General features: G+C 45.5%; 1 protein-coding gene and 1 long non-coding RNA gene across 2 annotated transcripts in view; one reads left to right on the top strand and one right to left on the bottom strand.

Annotated features, from left to right (window-relative positions):
* LOC117358749 overlaps window positions 1-14,855 on the bottom strand; it is a 124,323-nt gene that overhangs the window by 29,172 nt on the left and 80,296 nt on the right. The window lies entirely within an intron of this gene.
* The window catches only part of CASR (calcium sensing receptor), a 161,941-nt gene continuing 155,070 nt past the window's right edge, over window positions 7,985-14,855 (top strand). Inside the window, exon 1 of the mRNA XM_033940337.1 lies at window positions 7,985-8,126. The gene's annotated coding sequence lies outside the window, so the exon portion shown is untranslated. The remainder of the gene's footprint in view (window positions 8,127-14,855) is intronic.

Below are 14,855 nucleotides of genomic sequence, written 5' to 3'. Positions count from 1 at the left end.
GCATAGATTGGCCCTAAGTATAGAGTTGATATAGTGACTGGTGAGGCAACCCCATATGGTTACTCTCTTCCCATCCTACCTCTTACTTTGTAGGCCCTCTGGATGTGTTTTAGAGCTTCCTGAGCCCCTCTGGGATTTGTCTCCATAGCAACCACCACACTGACTGGCAGGCCAAAGCCACGGAGGGAAGTGGCCAGTTCTTGACCCGTCTCCACCCACAGATCTTGCACTGATGTTACTATGGCAACATGGGCCCACTGGAAGAACTTGAGCACAGTTAAAAGAATGCTTGAGGAGAGTGGAAGAGGCCTAATAAAAGTGGTAGCACTTCCTGTATCATTGTCAAGATTGAGGCAGGCCCAGGAGTTTTAAGTTGAAAGCCGGCGCTGCAGCTCCTCTCTCGATCCTGGTGCAGCTCGAGAGAGGAGCCGGTACCATGCAGTGGGAGCCGGGTAAGAGCGGCGATCTGCAGTTGGGTTTTTTTTTTTTGTTTTAAGTTTAAAGCCGGCGCTGCAGCTCCTCTCTCGATCCTGGTGCAGTTCGAGAGAGGAGCCGGTACCATTGCTTCCCTTCCCATCCGATCGTACCATTCGCTCCCCCCACCCTCCTTCCACACGGTCGCACTGCGGCCCTCTCGGAGTCAATGGAAGAGAGGTGAGCAGAGAGCAAATAAGAGGCGCTGGAGACAAACCTAGAAGATGGGGGTCATAGGCTTTTTCGTCCCTCCACTGCGGCGGGAGCCTGAGCCGGCATAGGCGGTTGAGGGGGAAAGGTTGTGGTCGGAGTTGCTAGGCTGCAGCGGATGTGTGAGTTGCGAGTGTGGGGCCTGCAGCGGCGCGAGGTGGAGAGCAGGCTATGATGATGTTGTAGGCGCGCATGCGCACTCGTGTTTCTGCGACGAGATCAGGGAACACGATTATTTAGTGCGCATGCGCGGCCTATCATTTTATTATATTAGATTTGTAGATACTTGAATGATAAAGAATAGTTTGGGTGGGGGAGTTATTGATCTGTAAGAATCTTGTAATATTTTAAGTGATGTCTATAGTATAAATGTTTTATTTATTGTTCTTCACTTACTGAAATTATTTTAAAATGAATAAAGATTATTTAAAAAAAAAAAAAAGCCAACACCCCAACAACAGCTGTGTTAGTCAATGGCTGAACATGCAGAAACCAGCCTTATCCCCATGCACACCCTCCCCATAAGCCTGCCCATTGACAACCATCCCTCAGGACTCCCCACTAGCAATCCGCTGCATTGGGACCCTCCCTGCACCCCAGGTCCGTGAGGCAAATGTAGCTCTGATATGCGTCCAAGGACCATCTCCCCAGGTGTCGGATACCGGACGTCGGCATCCCGGCCATGAAAGCACAAGTGGCTGCTCCGATCCGAAAGAAGTGCGTGCCGTGGCGCGCAGGCTCCTCCCCACACCTCCCCAAGGCCAGACGCAACACTGCTAGGTATTGATAGCACGTGAGAACAGCACCATCCTCATGAATCAACAATGCCTACCCCAGAGGAGGATGGACCGCCATATAGGAATCCAAAGACATGATGGGGCACATGGAACCGGCCACTACTTGGTGCTGCCCAGCTTGTCCATCTTGGATCTGGCGATAAAACAAATGCACGATGCACTCCTCCACCTGCACATGGTGCTGAAGAAGACGCCGCACCACGCGAACATCCAAGGGGTGGATGAGGAGCTCCCTTATGTGCAGAGCCCCGAAAAACGCCAGAGAAAAAGCTACTCTGAACAGGCATTCCTCATAGCCAGAACGTACCACGACAAGCAAAATCCCGATTATCCAGAGCAACAGCTCATGCGTGATAGGTAAACAGGTTCCGCACCCATAAGGCTACCCGACTCCAGGCCACCATCATTCGACGGGTCAAAATCCCCGACGACAGGCAATGCCAACCAAAGGCCTTGCAGAAGAAGGCAAAGCTCACTAAATGGCCTACCGCCACACTATGAGAACAGCCGGAGTGGAGGGAGTCTACCATAAAGTCCACCAACAAGATCTCTGGCACAGGCCCCGGGACCCAACCTCGAAAACAAATAGTGAAGAGAGTTCTAAAACCGTTATTATACCGGACCCATGTGGCTGGCGCCATGGAATGCTTCAGCATGTGCCAGATCTGCTCGGCACCAGGTTCCACAAATGCTCTGGCATCCGCGATATATCCGGTTTCGTTCCCGGTGCCAGCTGCCAAAACTATGAAAACTGAAAATGGGAGAGAGCATCAGCGAGATGATTCTGTACACCAGGAACATGACGAGCACAAATGTACAAATTGAGATGCAAGCAGCGCAAAACAAGCTCCCTCAGTAAGGCATTGATGTGCAGACAATGAGCTGCCTGCCGATTGACCACCTCCATCATGTCACACCAGAATACAATTTACCTATTCTTCAAATGATCAAGCCACAGCTTACATGTCACCAACATCGGAAACAATTCCAACAGGACTGTTTTCAGGTCTCCGGCCATGCCGCGGCACACCAATCCCCCTTGCAATAAAGCCCGAAGCCACTGGCCGCATCAAATTGAAGCTCCAGATCCCGATTAGATACCTCCGGCTGCTGAATAAGAAGCATCCCATTAAAACATTCCAGGAATAGCCCACATTCGGAAATCCGCGCAAATCCCCGCTGTGAGACGGACAAAGTGCCTATGGTCCCACAAGCCCAAGATCACTGCCGCCAGCCATATCAAAAACGCACGACCCATAAGCAACACCCGAGAAGCAAAATTGAGGAATCCCAACAATGACTGAACCACCTGAAGAGTAGACTTCCGAGCACCCACCACCTGCGAGATCAACGCTAGCAATTGTTGCACCTTCCCCTGCGGAAGATGGGCCACCATCGCCACCGTGTCCAGCTCAATCCTCAGAAAGGTGAGTTGGGTAGTGGGCTCCTCCAACTTCTCAGTAGAGAGCGGAACTTCAAATTCAGCAGCCATGCTCTCGAAGGTCGCTTTCAACTGACCACAAGCTCCCATAGCTACAGCTCCCACGAAGAGAAAGTCATCCAAGTAGTGCACCACTGAACCCAGCCTAGCCTGCCGGAATATAACCCAGTGTAAAAAAGAGCTAAATAACTCAAGGCACAAGACACCGAACAATCCATCGGCAAGCAGTGGTCATAATAGAAAGCGCCTTCAAACTGAAATCCCAACAGAGGATACGAAGAAGGATGAACCGGCAACAGCCTGAAGGCCGACTCAATGTCCACCTTCGCCAACAACACTCCGCAGCCCGCCTGCAAGATGAGATTCAGCGCACAATCAAATGAGGTGTAACAGACTGAGCAGAGGTCACGCTGTATACCATCATTCACAGACTGCCCCACGGGCCTCGAGAGGTTGTGGATCAACCAATATTTTCCCAGCTCCTTCTTCGGGATAAGCGCCAGTGGGGACAGCATCATCACTGGGAATGGGTGCTCTGAAAATGGCCCTGAATCTCCTCCCATAATTTCCGTCTGACCTGGACCCGCTACCGCGAAACCGAGGAGGCATTAGAAGCCTGCACATTGCCTACTGGAAGCGCATAAGGAATTACTAAACCCTCCCCGAAATCCCCAGCCAACACCGCTGCCGTCCTGGCCTCCCCATACTGATCGAGCCATGGCCTGCATAGCCACTACCCTGACAGGGGTGGGCAGCCCGCTCACCCTTCGTTCACTTAGCGGGACCGGGAGGTACTCCTGCCCCCTTCTTGGGACACTTGAGAGTGGAGTGTTCCTGACCACACAGAGAACAGGCGTGACAATATCGACAGTTGGTGAACTGGCAAGCAGATTTGATGAATTGCCAACAGAGTCCGGTCCAGCCCCCTGCTCCTGGCCCTCCGGGGGAATGAAAAGAATGAACACCCCCAGCGCTCAGAAGGGCTGCTCTACCAGGACCACTGAGCCCCAGACCCTCCGGTTTCGCCATGTGTGTGAGCCACAAGTTGATGTCCTGTGTACCCCAAGACATATGATGGTTTTTCTCCATCTTGTTACGAAATGCCTCATCGTAATTGAGCCAAGCCCAACCGCCAAAATGCTGAAACGTGTCCAGGATGGAGCCCGCATAAGCCAACAGCAGGCCGTAATCCTGCGGGCGCTCCCACCCCCACAGGCTGGCCAACCGCAGAAAAGTATGCGTCCAATTTACCACATTGCGAGAAACAGGTCCCACCTTCGCCTTCCACCATCCTTCTTACTCTTTTTCCCTCTATGCACCCGACCCTCTAGGAGCCAGAAAATGTCCACACATGACCACTTTTTTATTCTGCGGCACAATGCCCGGGGTACCTTCTCCCACAGCTCAGAAAGTGCCACGAGCGCCGGACCACCCCGATCCTCGCCTCCTGATGCTTGCGTCGTCCCCTCTGTCTGACGAGGTGATCCCAAGGAAGAAGAGGACGACGTATAAGAGGAAGAGGTTATTGAAGATGAAGAAGAGGAGAAAACCTGCCTACGGCAGCCACGCTTACCCTTTCCCTTCACCTTCTTCCTACCCCGTTTACCCTTAGCCCCAGCCCCTAGGGCCATGTTACTCGTAGACTGGTCATGGTGACACCGTTCACTCCTCCGACAGCTCCAGCAGTGGCGCCATCCGAAGTAGCCACTGTATCCAGGCGACTGCATCCCTCCAGCACCAACTCTTCAGCTCTGCTCCCAGACGTGCTAGCAGCTGAATCTCCAAAGCCGCTCCACGATGCTTGCCCCATGCCACTGCTAGACATGCCAGCAGCCGCCGTCCCAGCAGTTCTCTCCAGTCCAAAGACACGTTCCTGTGGGGAAAAAGCTGGACAGGGGCCAGCAACCTGAACAGCAGGAGGGTACATTAGGCCTGCCTGACGAGCCCCCGGGCCTGAGGCCCTGTCACTCCCCCTTCCCGCCAAGTCTTCCCCAACTGCAGCACCAAGGTCCCAGGGAGCGGGCGTGAATGCTCCGACATATGGAGAGGGAGCTACGGCCACAGGCCATGCCCCTAAGAGGCCTCCCACAGTCCCCCGATCATGGCGACCACCAGCCCAAGGGGCCCGAAGGGGTCCCTGACCCCCCTCTGGCGCTGAAAGAAGGGCACTCTGGCCAGTTCCACTCCCTCAGCGAATAATACTCTCCCCCTGGGACCCATTCCCCAGGCCCCACTCACCAGGCCTCAGGCCTGCAACAGGCCCAGCAGCCCCTTCCTGGGGCATCTCCTGGGATGCCTCCTCCTGCTCAGGCCCAGGTCTCTCACACACCTGCCCCCTCCTGCTCCCAGGGCACCACGGCCCCTTCACTGGAACCCTGGAGATCTGCTGGCGCCCCTGTGAGTCAACCCCGGACACCCTCTGGATGCCCCGCCCCCTCCATCATCTTCCAGCGCTATCGCAGTTTGGGCCACCGAACACAACCGGCATGGAGGCAAAACTTTCCTCCCAGCGGCGGCACTACTAACCACCGGCTCATCGTCATCGAAGGAGTCACCTGCCAGGAAGGAGAGCTCCGCTGAGTCTCCCCACAGTCTCCCGCTGCATCACACGCCATGTGTCAGCTTCCCCTGCTCGAACAGCACCGCAATGTCCGCAAACTCAACCACCACACCGCGGTTACCTGTGCGAGAAGCCCAATGGTGCTGAATGCCACCTCAACCCTCCGGTCCTGAATGCCTCCTCGACCCATGACAAGACCCAGACGAGCAACGCGCCTGGTAAAGCAGCCTCGGAGGACCTGGTGACCGTTTGGGTCCTCCAAGCTCCCCCTCTTTATATCCCTCCCATCGTCCCCCTCGCCACGGCCTCCCTCAATCCAGCGTCTTCCCCGCCACGGGAAAAACCCACTCCTATCCATGTACCCTAGCCCCTGCCCCGAACCAGCCTCCCCGACGAGCGGCCTTGCAGGCCTCCATCTCCACGTTAAAGGTGCCCATCGATAAGGGCTCTCGGGCTTTCTGTTCTACAACACTGCATGCAGATTTCTGGAACACCCCTATCCCGTCTATGCCCCTTAATGGCAACAGATCCTTTTGGATTGTGCACCATGGCCTCCTTGAATCAAGCCACGTTCTTTTTTTAAATCGCCGACTGCTGCGGTAAAAGCTCCAGCACTTATAGGAATTGATAATAAGGGGCCTATATGATTTGGGCATGCAGTTTTATAGAATAGCATGTCATAAGGTGCACATGAAGATCCAAATTGGTGCAAATTAACATCGATAATTGATTGTTAGTGCCCAATTAATGACGTCAATCGGCTTGTTACCCAATTTAGTTGCGCATGCATCTTAGGACCACACCCAAATTTCAGCATGCAAATTTGTGCATCCTTATAGAATCTGAGGGTAAAACTATAGAATAAGGGGGGTAAATGCATATTAAACAGAAGTCATAGATGGTACATCACTGACTGCTGACCTGTCCTGGTGCTGTCTAGTGGAGGGGTTCAATTTTGTGATTAGCTCTTGCTTGTGGCATAGTTGAGAATAATTTCTCTTTACATCCACGCTCCTTTCTTTTCACTCCAAAGCAACTGTTTACCCTTCAGTTAGGACGAATTCATCTGAATTGTCTCCATCTGGTTTCCTGTTTGGTGACATCAGTAGCAGACCACAAGCCGCATTGGGTGCTGACCGGCATTGTGCTCCTGCTCTCAGTGGCCAATGGTGGTCCTTTTTTTTTCCTGCCCCTCCCCCTCCCTCTTGCCTCTGTTCAAGTGATGCATTACTAGCTTCTTATAAGGAGGCCAGATCTGCCTTTGAAATAATTTAATAAAGGGCTCCCGAGAAACACTTTGCTCCTGCAGAACATTACCGGACTTTCCCTTAAAAATATGCACTGGTACAACTCTATCTTTTGGCACACCAACATAGCTTATCAAATTTTTATTATTTTTTTTTTAATTTCTAGCACCATTCTCTTTTTAATTTTGATAACGCTGTGATTTCCACACAAGGAGTTTGCTTTCCCCTCAGTTTTAGAATAATAGCAACAAAAACTGAAACCAGAAACTCAGCAATCTGTCACTTCTGCATAATGCAAATGTAGGTTATTTTTCCTTAAGGCAATAAAATTTATAATGGAATCTTTATCAAAATATGCATGCAGTCTTACAACCCTGGGGGAAGGGGGGTGAATATTTGTCATCTGTATGCAGTTGCCATTTCTCTGGTTAATTCTTGTCCAACAAGAGTGAAGTCTTTTGTGTACTATAATGTCCAGTACCCATATTCTAAATCTAATATTGCACACGTGGTGCAAATATTTCTTATGCTTTGAACAATACATATACAATATTCTCCGTCTATGTCAACCAGCTGGAAGTCAAATAATTATAACTCACCAAAACTATCATACAAGAATTAGCGAATAAGTGGCACGTTTCAGTTGGGGTGGGGGTGGAAGAGAAAGGCAATCCTGCACTTCATTCAGCTCTATGAAGAAGAGAAAAGTAAGGGTACAGAGAAACTCACCTCACTTCAAAAATTATGGGAGGAAACTGTACACAGAAACAGGCAAAGAGAAGCAGAGTGGAGACCCATTAAGCTGTGGTGAGAAAACACAAACTTCTCTGCATTCCTCTGCTTTATTTACGCACCTGTCTGCTTCTTCCTATATACAGTATATATAAAACGACCCACTTTTACTTTGATTGGGGGAGAGGAAGTAAGGAAAGAGATAGGGAGAAGCTTGACAAAGGGGGGGGGAGGACGGGGCATAGATAGGAGAGAGGAAGAACGAAGAGTCGGAGGGATGGGAGGGTGAGAAAAAAGAGAGGAAAGGGGGGGGGGAGGGAGGAGGTATAGGGAGGAGGGAAAGGAAAGGGAGGGAGAGGCGGGAAGGCTGAAAGCAGAAGTTAATCTTTCATCTCAGATCTTGCTTTCTCTGCCTCTCTTCACCCTCCCTACCTGCTCCGAATGCCGGATTTTCAGCCTCCTTCAGGGTAAAGAAGCAAAAGACAGAGAAAGGAGCCTCGATACCACTGGGAGCCTGGGTTGGAGTATCTCCCAGCCAGAGGCACAGGAAAAGGGCAGCTAAGAGACTGATCGCCTCCCAAGTGAGTGTGGCTTCCTTCCCTTCCACTCTCCTACTCTCGGGAGTCCCTGTCCAGAGGAGCTGAGTGAGGTGTGGCTGCAAGCAGGTAAGAGCTGGAGGGGAAAGGGTTAAAAGAGAGCAGAAACGGGCAAAGAGGAGATAGGAGCAAGGGAAAGAGAACGAGAGAAAAAAAAGATACTGTAGTTTGCTGATGAGATAACGGGGAAATAAAAAAACAAACAAACAAACAACCAAACACACAGGAAAAGGGGAGAAGAGGGAAGGAAAGAGACAGTAAAGCCAAGAGATGGTATGAAAAAGGCAAGAAGGGATGTCTAGCTGATCCTTCTTCGGATGCTTTAAGAGGCTTTCAGCCCTCCGAATAAGACTTGGAGGACACATGGAATAGGCAATTCAAGTCTCTGTAGAAAAGGGATTTTAGCAGAGGTGAGTCTTGAGAGCTGCTTTAATAGTGGCAGAGGAACAGAGGTAAGTTGCAAGTCTGAAAAAAGAAAAGGTTAAAAGTACAGAATACTGAGAAAACTGACATGGCAGGGCAACTGGGATGAAGGAAGGGCTGCGCTGGGAAAAAGCTGCACAGCATTAACTGGAATATAAAATGATTTTCCTCAGCTGATTTTGAAGGGTCTCTCTGCAAAGCTATATTAGCAGAGCAGACAGCACCTGAGCTCCATATCTGTTATGGGATTTTTTTTTTAAATGCAATCATTTCTCATTTTAGTCCATGTAAGAATGTTGGTAATCTGCTTCACCAAAGCTCCAAGTATGGGAATTCGGGCAAGTGTAGTTTGGTGGCTGAAAAACCATTGCCTTTAAAGTGTGACATAATGGTTTGTTCTTAATAATAAGTACTGCTGGCAATTTATTGGGGCTGAATTATGAAGGAAAGGGGAGGGAGGGTCTGGCCTAAAAGCAGATTGCTGTGTTAAAACAGGAAATGAAGCAAGTTCAGTGAGCCATACTCTGCATGCTTTAAGAACATAAGAATTGCCAGAGGTCCATCAAGCCCGGTATCCTGCTTCCAATAGTGGCCAACCTCATTTATTTGAGGTGTGGTGGTGGCCCTCCGTTCCTAATGATTTCTAACACTTTTATGATGGCTTCTGTATACTGAGCAAATTTCAGTGCACTAGCCACAGTGGTGCCTAGATCCTTTTCCTGTATGGTGACCCAATGTGGAACCTGCATTTAAGTTCTTCTCAGGCCCTGGTTGGTGCCTTTAACGGAAGCAGCATAGGCATCATCCAAAGATGCAGTTGTAGATGAAATCATATTGATCTCGTCCAAAGAATTAGGTAGTGACGTCATCTTGATGTCATCAGACACGTTTATTCCCGAGCTTGGGAAATAATTCAAGTGGTTCAGCAAGAAAATGTAGTTTAATTTAAGGAGTACCGATAGTTTTGATAATCTTTGAAAGTGAAAACCGTAACCTTCGATTTTACAATTCTGCCTGTAAATCTGGAATAGGTGAGGTAAAAAAAATGTCAGCAAACAACAAGTTACTTCCCAGTGCACGGTCTCGTTCCAAACTCTGGAAACTGCGTGGCCCAGATTTTCCACACTACACATTATTGGTTCATGTAATGGAACAGACTGACCATAATGGGACAACATCACAAATGCAGATGCGAAGGCCTGGTGGTTAAAGCTACAGCCTCAGCATCCTGAGGTTTTGGGTTCAAGCCCTGTTCTGCTCCTTGTGACCCTGGGGAAGTCACTCAATCCTCCATTGCCACAGGTACATTAGATAGATTGTGAGCCCACTGGGACAGATAGGAACAAATGACTACCTGAATGTAAACTGCGTAGACAATTAATAGGTGGTATATATTATTACTATTAATTGTTTCTATAGAGCTACCAGATGCACGCAGCGTTCCACAGAGTCACAAAGAATAAGATAACAGTCCCTGCTCGAAAGAGCTTACAATCTAAATATATATTGTATATAATGTAAATAACTAAATAAATAATGAATTTCTGATCATCGTATTGTACTTTTTGAAACCCCCACTTAATTCAGGAAAACACCCCACAGCAGGTTGACACCAACAAATAAACTTAATTATAGCATAATTTATAATGGCATTCACTTTACTTGTAGTAACATTATCATATTGACAAAGCAAGTAACATCACAGTTCAAGATACAGCACAGAGGGAAACTAAGCAGTCACTCAAGTCAAACTATTCTGATACTGATATTCATTTTCTTGGGTAATTCTGGGATATACCTTACTCTACAGTAGTTATTTCCAGATTGTATAAGCTCTATAATTATGACTTCTCTTCCTATTTATTTTCATGTTCATAAGGGATTTTTTTGAGAGTGCAAAGCAATGTGATAGCCATTTTATTTATAAGGACCTAAGAATAGCCATATTGGGTCAGACCAATGGTCCATCTAGCCCGGTATCCTGTTTCCACAGTGGCCAATTCAGGTCATAGTACCTGGCAGAAACCCAAATAGTAGCAACATTCCATAGTAGCAAGCAGTGGCTTCCCCAATTTCTGTCTCAATAACAAACTATGTACTTTTCCTCCAGGAACTTATCCAAACTTTTCTTAAACCCAGCTATGCTAACCGCTGTTACCACATCCTCTGGCAACAAGCTCCAAAGCTGTAACTATTCTTTGAGTGAAAAAATATTTCCTCCTATTTATTTTTAAAAGTATTTCCGTGTAATTGCATTGATAAAACCCCACTTCGAATAGTAACAACTACGAAAATACTGGGAGTAATACTAGATCAGAAACTTTCATATCACGACCAGATCAGTTCAGTGGTAAGAAACGGTTTCTCTAAGCTACGTCTTATCAGATTTTTAGCAAAAGTCTTACAACCAGAAGCTCTCAACATCCTTATCCATTCTTTAATTATCTCTAGGATTGATAACTGCAGCACGTTGTACCACGGTATGACACAGAAAGAAATGAGAAGATTGAAAATTATACGAAACACAGCAATAAAAATCGTTACTAATTCAAAAAAATATGACCACATAACACCACTTCTGCAAAAGGCACACTGGTTACCAGTCCCACACAGAATTACTTACAAAATTGCGCTGTTAACCTTTAAAATCCGACAATCTAATACACCAATATTTCTGGACCGCCTTTTGATATCATGCACCCCACTTAGGAGACTTAGATCAATAGAACGGCATCTTTTGACTATCCCCTCCTTAAAAGTAATAGGTACTAGGAGATCTACTATTTTCTCAGTTATAGTTCCTCAGCTCTGGAATAATCTTCCAAATTAATTGCGTACTGAACCCTCGTTAGAAAAGTTCAAAGGTCTTTTGAAAAGTTTTCTGTATAAAGATGCATATGAGACATAGATAAGATAACTTGCCTGCACTTATATGCAGCCTCAATCAGTCCTTATTCACAGGACTCAAATCCTCCTCTCTTCTTTCGCCTTCTTTCTCTTTTTCTTCTTTCTCTTCTTTTGTCGCCCCCTCCTGATGTGTTATCCATAAGTATTTCTCCTCTTTCTTTAATGATTGTAGCTCATCCCCCTTTCCTTTTATATAGGTAATAAATTTGTATGTATATATTTTATTTTGTAATAAATTGTCTTATCATTTGTCCCCTTTTTAAATTTGTAATACGCATTGAAATATTTGATATTGCGTGTACATCAAATTTTAATAATACTTGAAACTTGAGTGCCCCCTAGTTTTTGCACTTTTTGAAAGGGTGAAAAATTGATTCACTCATACCCATTCTCCACCACTCTGGAATGTATCGACCTCAACCATATCGCCCCTCAGCCGTCCCTTTTCCAAGATGAAGAGCCCTAACCTCTTTAGCCTTTCCTCATTCGAAAGTACAATAAAACCTTGGTTTGCAGGCATAATTTGTTCCAGAAGCATGCTTGTAATCCAAAGCACTCGTATATCAAAGTAAATTTCCCCATAAGACATAATGGAAACTCAGACGATTCGTTCCACCACCCAAAAACTTTAATACAACATACTGTATGTACTCATATTGCAAGACTTTGCTTATTTAGAATAGTCACTACATTCTTGCAGCGTCAGAGAGAGAAGAACCATGGGCTCACTTGTGATGTGTGTATACTGTATGTACTTGTATTGCAAGACATTGCTTGTATATCAAATTAAATTTTAATAAAATGTTTTGCTTGTCTTGCAAAACACTTGCAAACCAAGTTACTTGCAATCCAAGGTTTTACTGTAGTTCCATTACCGTTACCATTTTAGTTGCTCTTCTTTGAACCTTGTCTAATTCCGCTTTAACGGTAATAAACAGAAACAAACCCCAACATTTTTAATTGGACTACAGGAGGGTGCTGAAAAGTTCTCAGCCAACCAAGAAGAGACTGACTTGGATATGGTTCACCAAATCAGAGAAAGCACTGTGGAATCAATGCTTTTGATGTAAAATTTTATTAGTCCAAAAGGTAATACCCAGTAGGTAAAATGTTTGAAAACAAGATGTAAATAAATGTCATAGTGCAGCTGGTTAAGATTCATGGTCTTTCAATTCGATTCTGAATTCAATTTCCCTTTCTATCATAATAGTGTTGTTTTTTGAACAAATGAGAACAAATTCCTTTTTATGCACCCGACCACTTCCATCAGCACTCCTCCCTCAATCTGCTGTTTTTGTCACGTTTGTCACATTTTTGGTAGTTCAATTGACATGTTTTTGTCACTTCATTCACTATTTTTGTGTTACATAATTCATAATACATTCTCACATTTTTAATGTTTTTTTTCACCACTGAATTCTCTCTGATTTAGGCACTCACTCTTTTTAGAAACACAGTAATATTATCTTATTAATCTTTTACTGACATCTCTTATACATTTACATTTAATTAATTGTTATACAAATATATACATTTCTGTAGGACCCCCGAAGAAGGCTTTGTAGCCAAAACACAAACCATGTTGGATCTACCTCATATATTGACCGTGTGTCATTTAACCAGCTGCACTATTACATTTATTTACATCTTAAGAACATAAGCATCGCCTCTGCTGAGTCAGAACTTAGGTCCATCGTGCCCAGCAGCCCGCTCCCGTGGCAGCCCTCCAGGTCAAAGACCTGTTAGTGATCTTCTTGGGCAGGTCTTTACCTGCTGAGTTAGACATCAATTTCATCATTGACACTTCTCTGTTATGGTCTAATCAATTATATTATCCCGACTAGATTATTGTAATGCTATTTACTTTGGCATCACAAAGATCTGTCTCCAAAGATTACAATTAATCCAGGATACCGCTATGAAGTTGATTTTTGGAAAAAGTAAATTTGACCATGTGACCCCTTTGCTCCTGAGACTTTATTGGCTCCCGGTTTATCTTAGAATTCAATTCAAATGTGCTTGCATTTCTTTCAAAAGACTATATGGTATTTTTATTCCCCTCGTTCCTGTATTATGGAATGTTTACAGATTTTCCTATGCAAGAGACATCCAACAATTCAAACTCTCCCTTCTTTCCAGAAAAGGAATTAAAGGAGTTAAGATCTTTAGTCAATCGTTGGCTTTTAAACTCTCGCAACTATGGAATGAACTCCCCTTAACTCTGAGGAGTCCCAGTCCTTTACAGTACTTTTTGTAAATTTCTAAAAACTTTTCTATTTGTTAAGCATTTTGAAAATTCATTTCTTTTGAAACCTTTGTTTTTACTTTCTTCAGTTTTTATTTAATTGTTGTAAACCGAGTCGAGCTTCCTTTGGTTGATGACTCGGTATATAAAGTTAAGCTTTAGTTTAGTTTATCCTCTCTTTTACGAAGCCGCGCTAGCCCTTTAAATCTCTATGAGCTTCGGGGCTGTTGCCGCGCGGCAGCCTCTAGCGCAGTTTGTAAAAGAGGGGGTTAGTTTTAGTTTACATTATGGACTAATAAACTTTTACATCAAAAGCATTGATTTCACAGTACTTTCTCTGGTTTGGTTTGCCCTTTTCTTTCCCTGTGGAATTGTTGGGTGGGTTTTTGGTTTATGCTTTTGACTTTGGATATGTTTCAATCAATGATCTCAAACAATATGAAAAAAACAGAATTTTGTTTCTGCAACTTGGCACTTATCAAAATAAGCAAACACTCTTTTCAGCAACAGTGGCAAAATAATGCTCAGAATTTAGGAATTTGTTTTAGTTGGGCTGAGAACTTTAAAGCAACCCCTTGTAACTTAATTCAATTTTTGGCTACTTTTTAAAGACCAGAAGCTTCTTCCTCAGGTCAGGTGCAAAAGATGTGCAAAAGATGACAAAATCAGAGTATATAAGTGAAACATTAAAGAATTCTAATGAAAGCCTCAAGGGGAAAGTGTAATGGTGAGGGGAGGGAAAACCAAAGGGGAGATGGAAGGATGATCAGAAGGTGACAAAGCAGTAGAATTTTATGGTCCAGATTCTATAAACAGTGCCGTTATTGGTGGCCATCTTAAAAACTCTTGCTGATCGCATATCAATCACACAATGGCGTCATTTACAGAATCGCGGTTACATGAAAGGTAGACATTGGAAATGTATGCTAGGGTTTTGAAGACCTTCATTTCCAGTGCCTACCTTTCATAAGAATCGTACCTAAAGAGACGCTTTGATGCCTAATGCTATTTCCGGCATTAACCACACCTACAGTGGTGTTAGGCATTGTAAGGCACATCTGTAGGTGGGATAATGGTGGCCTTTAAGAAGCGTTTCCATTTTTTATAGTTTAGATTTTTATTTGGCACAACCAATTAGTGCGCCGATTAAACCAATTAAACCTAATTAAGTTAGGCGGTGGTAGGGCATCTATTGCTGCCTAACTCTGGCCACCGTTTTTAGA

This window comes from Geotrypetes seraphini, chromosome 4, assembly GCF_902459505.1.
Source record: "Geotrypetes seraphini chromosome 4, aGeoSer1.1, whole genome shotgun sequence".
NCBI classification, from domain to species: domain Eukaryota; kingdom Metazoa; phylum Chordata; class Amphibia; order Gymnophiona; family Dermophiidae; genus Geotrypetes; species Geotrypetes seraphini.
Note: the sequence above shows the minus strand (reverse complement) of the source record. Positions and strands in the feature narration are given on the sequence as shown.